Here is a 6,723-nt window from a genome sequence, read left to right on the forward strand (position 1 = left end):
ACAAAGGCTCTGAGACATAAGCTGATGACCAGATGAAATCAGTTATTAGATATAAATAAAGAAAATTCTCTAGGTGTAAATTTATTTTAGAAAGACCATCTCATGAAAGGGATACCAAAGACACTCCACATCATGTCCTTTCAGGAAAAAGGGAGGATTTTATACATTTGCAGGATTTTCTCTCATTAAACATTGAGGTCTTTTTCCCTCTGGTAAGATGCAGCTTGGCTTTCCTGGAGAACTTTTCTATGTTTAGTTTTGTCATGAGGGTTTAAAGTATAGTACAGGTACTCCTGTACTATACTTGTACAGGAATGCTTGTACAGGAATATGTGATGTCTGTGACTTGGGGGGTCACCACACAGACTGACTTTGTGTCTGCAAAAGTGATACTTCTGTCCCAGCCTTTAATTCAAAAACTTTACTTGGCAGCAAGTTATTTTAAATGCACACTGAGGAAATTTGTAAGAAACAATGCATGATGATTGATGCTGCTGAGGGAAAAACTACATGCAGGGGAAGAAGCAATGCCCTTCTATGACTGTCTCTTTCCTTTAAAAACTTTATTCTTTCTAAAACAAAAATATCAGAGAAAGAAAAGAGGTTCCTGGTTTCTACCTGCATCTGTGCTTTTTCTGTTCATTCTGTTTCTGAACCCTGGCCTGATCACATAAAATGCTCCTTTTCTGACAAGCTGTCTCCGGCTGCTGATTCATGTCTTGCAGGAATCCAGTTTATTCTCCCTTTCTCTAAAGATTCTCTATGTAATAGAGCTCCAAGAGCCTCTTCCACAAAGAGCAATTCTAGTTGTTGAAATGCAGCCTTACCCTTCCTTCTCTTGGAAGAATTTTGTCTCTCATCTGCCCATTACTGGCATTTGATACAACAATTTTGTCAGGGGTAGATGGACAGCTCTGTATAAAGTGGGAACAGAATCACGTTAGCAAGCACTGCAGTGCAGCACAGTGGGAGCCAGGGTGTGGAACAAACAGCGCTGAGGACTCAGCAGTGATGCTGTCTGTATGCCAGGGGCTTTCCTTTGGGTTGACTCTGCTCTGGTCAGCTGAACCAATCCCTCTGGCAGCTGGAGAGCATCAGGTACATTTCTGGGGATAACATCTCAGTCTAGCTTGGCCCAGAGGAATCTGGCTTGCACAATCCAAAACCACTCTGCAATGCAAACAGTCTGCAGGGATGTTGAGCTGAACTAAAATACTGACTAGATTGCTGTATTAAGTTTCCTTCTTCCCCACATTTCTTCATTCACCTGAATTGGATGCGAAGCAAGCTCTCTGAGATAAATAGAGTATTCCCACTAGCAATAGCACCTGTGATAGTGGAAGCCACAGCTGAGGTAATATTTTCAACTCTACTACACTTTCCTTCTCTTGATTTTCTGCTTAATATTTGCAGAAGCAGATAGTCAAGTATTGAATATTTTTCAAAAAAGTGTCATGCAAAGACACACATCACAAGACTAGAAGAAAACAGCTAAATCATTGTGAAAGAATGCATTCAGGAAAGCAAAATATATTTCAAATGCCATCTTTAAATTTGACATTTATGATGCCTATATACTATTTTGGGCGGTTTTGAACTATTAGAAGTGGCTTGTTCATTGATATCAGAGAACAAGTTGTTTCTTAAGAAATGTGATCAATAAATTGAACTAGCAGAGGTGTCTAAATTAAAAAGAAAAAAGGCTAGTGAATGCATAACTGTCACCAAAACAAATTGGGAAGGGAAGAAATAGTATCAACTATTAAATGAAGCAAGATTTTTAAAGAAGATAAGTAAGCCAAATATAGTAAATATTTATTCACAGCATCCTAGACAAGGCAAATGAATCAAAATTTGCATTTTAGCTGATGAACATGGTATGACGAAAGTAGAAAAGTCAGAGAGCAAGTTGAAAATTGTCACTTAGAAGTTCCAGAAAATAAGTACATCAATTAATATATGGACAAAGGTGACTTTTAAAGTAACGGCTGAAGACATGTAGGAAAACATATTCCCTTTAAAAAAAGACTGATCTATAGCTTCAGAGAGGGGCCTTGAAGCTGTCCCCTGAATGGGTTTGCTCTTCTCACTGAAACTACAGATTTTACTTCTCACTTCACCTGCAATCAAACACTGATGAACCCAGCAGGGAGAATGCCAAAAGAAAGTCCCAGAAAACACAAGAAATAAGGTGGCCATTTTCATCTCAAATCACTGCAAGAAATTGTGAACACACCAATCAATTAAAAATTAATGTGATTACTTTATTCCCTCATAAATACCACTCTCTTTATTACAATGTCACAATTTTTTCTTGCTGATAATGCAATTTATTTGTAAACAGCTTTGTAGAAAAAAATATCTGAGTTGAAACAGTAAGGAAAAATAACACATCATGTTATTTGTGCAGTAAAGTGCTTTGTTCTGGGTATAAAATTTGCCTCTTACTCCCTCCAAAAAAATGGATGTTCAGTGCAAGGCCTCCTTTGGATCACATAGAAGATGTCAGCAGAGACCCATTATTGAATGCATGCAGGATAAACCTGTATGTAGCCAGTATGTCTTAACAGTTCCGGAGATTTGGTACTTCCCTTATGATTTTTCTGCTCTCCCTTACCTTTTCTATTTAAAATTCATGGTTTCCAAGCAAAAATTTAGAATATAAAAATTACACAGTATCATGGTTTGAATATGTAGAAGACAATTCATGTTTCAAACTTCCAAAAACCTCATTAAAACCTTACACAGGTGTTTGCTGCTGCACCTTTCTTGTGTGCATGAACAGGCTGAGATCAGCACACCCACGACAGGCTGTGCTGAAGAAGGAAAGGGATTCAATGAACAGGCTTTGGGAAAAGACAAGATCAGATTCACAATGCAGCAGTGCACATGCACTTCTCAAATGATAAAAAGTATAAATTGGCAATAAGTTTTCACAGGAAAGATGAGGTCAGCTTGTCCTTGTGTGCTGTTGGAAGCTCTCAGTCATACAAAGCTGAGGACGCTCTAATAGCTTGAACATGTTGGTTGAAAAACTTTCTCCCTCAGTGGATCCAAATTAAGATTTTCCTGACCTTGATAGAAAGAAGCAATTAACTTGGAGTTTTCACTCATCTGCAGCCAACTTAAGGTTGGTCAGGCACGCTGTTATAGTATCTTTGTGAAGAAAACATGGCAAAAATAGACTAACCTCTGAAGAAAAAAATATTGAATGCTAGGAAATTGCCTGTGTAATTTCAAGACCTACACCTTCCTAGAATTATTTTTTTCATCTGCATACAGTGTTAAAGCCAAAACATTTTACAACTCCATTTAGCCCAGTAATACCAAGTTCTTTTTATGTATAAGAATTTGCACTGTAAACCCTGAAAGAAATAAAGATTTCTTATTCCTAATTTCTAATTACTTCAAAATGGAGCAAATTAAACTAACCACATTCAAGAAAAAAAATAGAAAACATACTCCTAATCTACAAAAGATGATGTATTTACTAATTGAATCAACTAAAAATTTATAAAATAGTAATAATAATTTCCCTCAGCAGTTTGTACACATTTTCATTAGTGCAGACCTTAAACCATATGTCACCATCTGAGGAAAAAAATGGTCATACTCCTCAGAAATTCTAGAGTACAGGAGAATGAAGGGCTATGTACTGATATAAAAATCTGAAATCACTATTATGAGCTAAAGGCAGTGTGAGATTAAGTCTGGTGCTCAGTCCAAATGCACCCAGCACTGAGCTGGTGAGAGCATTTATTTTTAATGTGGTCTTTCCTTAGAGCAGATTTGGAATTTGAACAATGCTCCCTCCAGAAACTCTACTGAACAATGTTTACACTATAAGCACACAGTCTAAGGGGAAAATACCCCAAAGATCTATCCAGTCATGGTATGCTAATATTAAACAGTAGAAATTCTCAACATAGCCACTTAAAATATTTCAGTCCTACCTCTTCCTATGTCCCACTGACAGCTCATGGCCAATGCAAACCATGGATATCACAGTGACCCACGGTATCTTTTGCCTAACTACTGGTGTAAGAGAATTGGCCTACAGATAGGAGAAAGATTTACAATGCCAAAAAATGCAATGGAGAAAGGGATCTGGTGAGGCTCTCCATTGCCAGCTACCTTTAGGGCTATCTGAAGCATCTGGGCACATTATCTTTTATGTGTATCTATTTCAAAGTATAAATTCCACCTAGATTTGTTTGTGATGCTTAAAAAGAAAGGGTAATGAAAACCAAAAGTTTGTAAAGATCAGTAACTGAATTTTCTGTAATTAAAATGTCTTCTTCTTTAGCCATTAATGCATAGTTTGGGATCAGAGTTTCATTTAGAAACCCACTATGAAGTTCATGAATTTCAGCCTTCAGACAAAGTCTGCAAACAAGCTATATTAGTCTGAAATATTTGACAGAAAAGACGTTCATATCTAATGTCAGTGAAGTGGAAACATCTTGCAAAAGTTGCATTTCCTTCTTTCCCTCCTGCCTTCTTTCTACTGGGGGTAATTTCTGACCCATACTGACAGACCATCATGTACTCTGTGTTAGTAGTAAGAGATGATTCTTCAACACTGTTTGAGAATTCTTAATTATGAACAAAGTACAAACCCAGTAGCTCCTGTTTAGAGTATACTTTACACAGACTTCTATATTTTGAAGTCCATACAGGAACTGTTATCACAAGAAGCTGTAAATACTTGCCCTTCTATGCTCTTTTTAAATACAATACAAATCCTTATCCTATTTGGGATTATTTTGATGACCAGGAGATAGTAACACAGCCTGAAATAAATGTTGAAATATTATCTATCTCTGCAGTGTGGCACTATTTAGGTTTAAATATATTTTTATAATTGGAGCACCTGTTAAACATGGTGTGGTAGCAGCAGAGCCCTTTTTATATTATTATTATTATAATCGTTATATTATTACAACCCCTTACATTTATACACCACCACAACTTTCTTATTGCCAGCAACAGCATCTCTGATCTTCCTGCAGCTGTATTTTTAAAGATGCTGTCCTTGCAAAACATGAGGAAAACGAAACAGAGCTGCCAGAAGATGGACTCTGCACAGCAGCTAAAAACTTTGGCATGCTTAGGGAACTGCTCTGAAAACAAAAGAGAAAACATACGTGTTAAAAAAGCCATTGTGCTCAGACATCAAAATTGTTGATTAGCACCTATTAAAAGGCAGAGGAATTCTTACTTCTAAGTTTATTTTTAGACACTTTCATGGGCCACCACTCTCTTTTACATATTTCAGAAGCTGGTTGTGAAGTAGCACCAGAGCCCAATACTGTCTGATCAGGTTCTTTTAGATATTCCATGGGAGGTGTAATGTTTAATATTAAATGCACTTATTTAAAGGCTATGCTACATGGGATTTCTGATTTGTCAGAGTGATACAAAATATAGTGCACAGCACAATACAAATGTAAGCTACACTTAGCAAAATGCATGTATAGGAACTGCAATATGGAGTTCAATCACAGTATCAATGTGGTTCCCATTACTGGCCTTTAGAAAATGCTCACCACCATGACAGTGGGGTCCCCAGTCACCAGGAAATTGTAGAGCCACCACAAGTCTTTTGTTCTCTTTGAAATTCTGTTGTTATTTTTTCAGTTTTTGTACTCTTTGCTGGAGTAAGTCAGGTATTCATTCTCCTGGTCTGGCTAACTCAGGGAGACATTCTCACTCTTCTAATGAATTAAGGGAGAGATTTTTACAATGCCTGTTGATCCACTCAGCTGTTGATGGCTACTTTCCTGAAACAATGGCCACTCTCTGGTCCCCTTGGGGCTGTCAGCTTCTATATAACAACTTTGGTCAGTCAAACCCTGCATTTTTCCCAAGCTTTATGGGAACATTTCCTTGCCCATCTCCTCTGCACCTTCTTTCTTTTGGGGCTTTATTGGTCAGACTAATTCAATCTTAATTTACAGACTTAGAAAATCATGAGGGAGAGTACACTCAAATACAACTGAAAAATATGAAACAGAAAAGAAAGAAAATAATAGTATGAACATAAAGATGATAAAGCTGGATTTCGGCCATGCTCTGAGATGCTGTACAGGAGTAACCAATTCTGGCAGGTAGAACCCCCCTTCCCAGGCACTCTGTTCATAACCTGCCCCACCTCCTTGCACTGGGGCTGGTGGAACTATCAAGGATCTATATACGCCTCCCTGAGTAATTGTTTCTCTGTCATGAATAACCACCCCTTTCAAAACACCCTTCCTCTGCAGCAGGAAGATATTTAGTCCCCTTTCACAGGCGGGAAATTGAAGTCTGAGACAGACTGTTTTATCCAAGGTCAGGCACAGTATCTGCTGTCTGAGCTGGAAATGAGCAGAGACCTGCACCGCCTTGCACCAGCGCTCTGCCAGCATTCCATCTAATTCTATCATTATGTTTGCATTGAATATGACCTTAATTTAAACTTGCTATCACCTTAAAATAAGCTGCTGCCTGCAAGCTTCCTTGCAAGCTTGTAAGGAGTTAACACAGTGAGGCTAAAACTTTCAGTAAATACAATTTATTTTAATTATAGCCTACAACAGCATGACATTTTTTTTCTCCAAACAACAAGGACATAAGTCTCAATGCAATAACTTTTTCAAATGATTAATGAGAAAAGTGGGTCAATACCAAGGATTAAATGTTACAGCAACACAAAGTTAATCAAAGTTAATATTTAATTCACCA

The sequence above is a fragment of the Vidua macroura genome, chromosome 2 (genome assembly GCF_024509145.1).
Source record: "Vidua macroura isolate BioBank_ID:100142 chromosome 2, ASM2450914v1, whole genome shotgun sequence".
Lineage (NCBI taxonomy): Eukaryota > Metazoa > Chordata > Aves > Passeriformes > Viduidae > Vidua > Vidua macroura.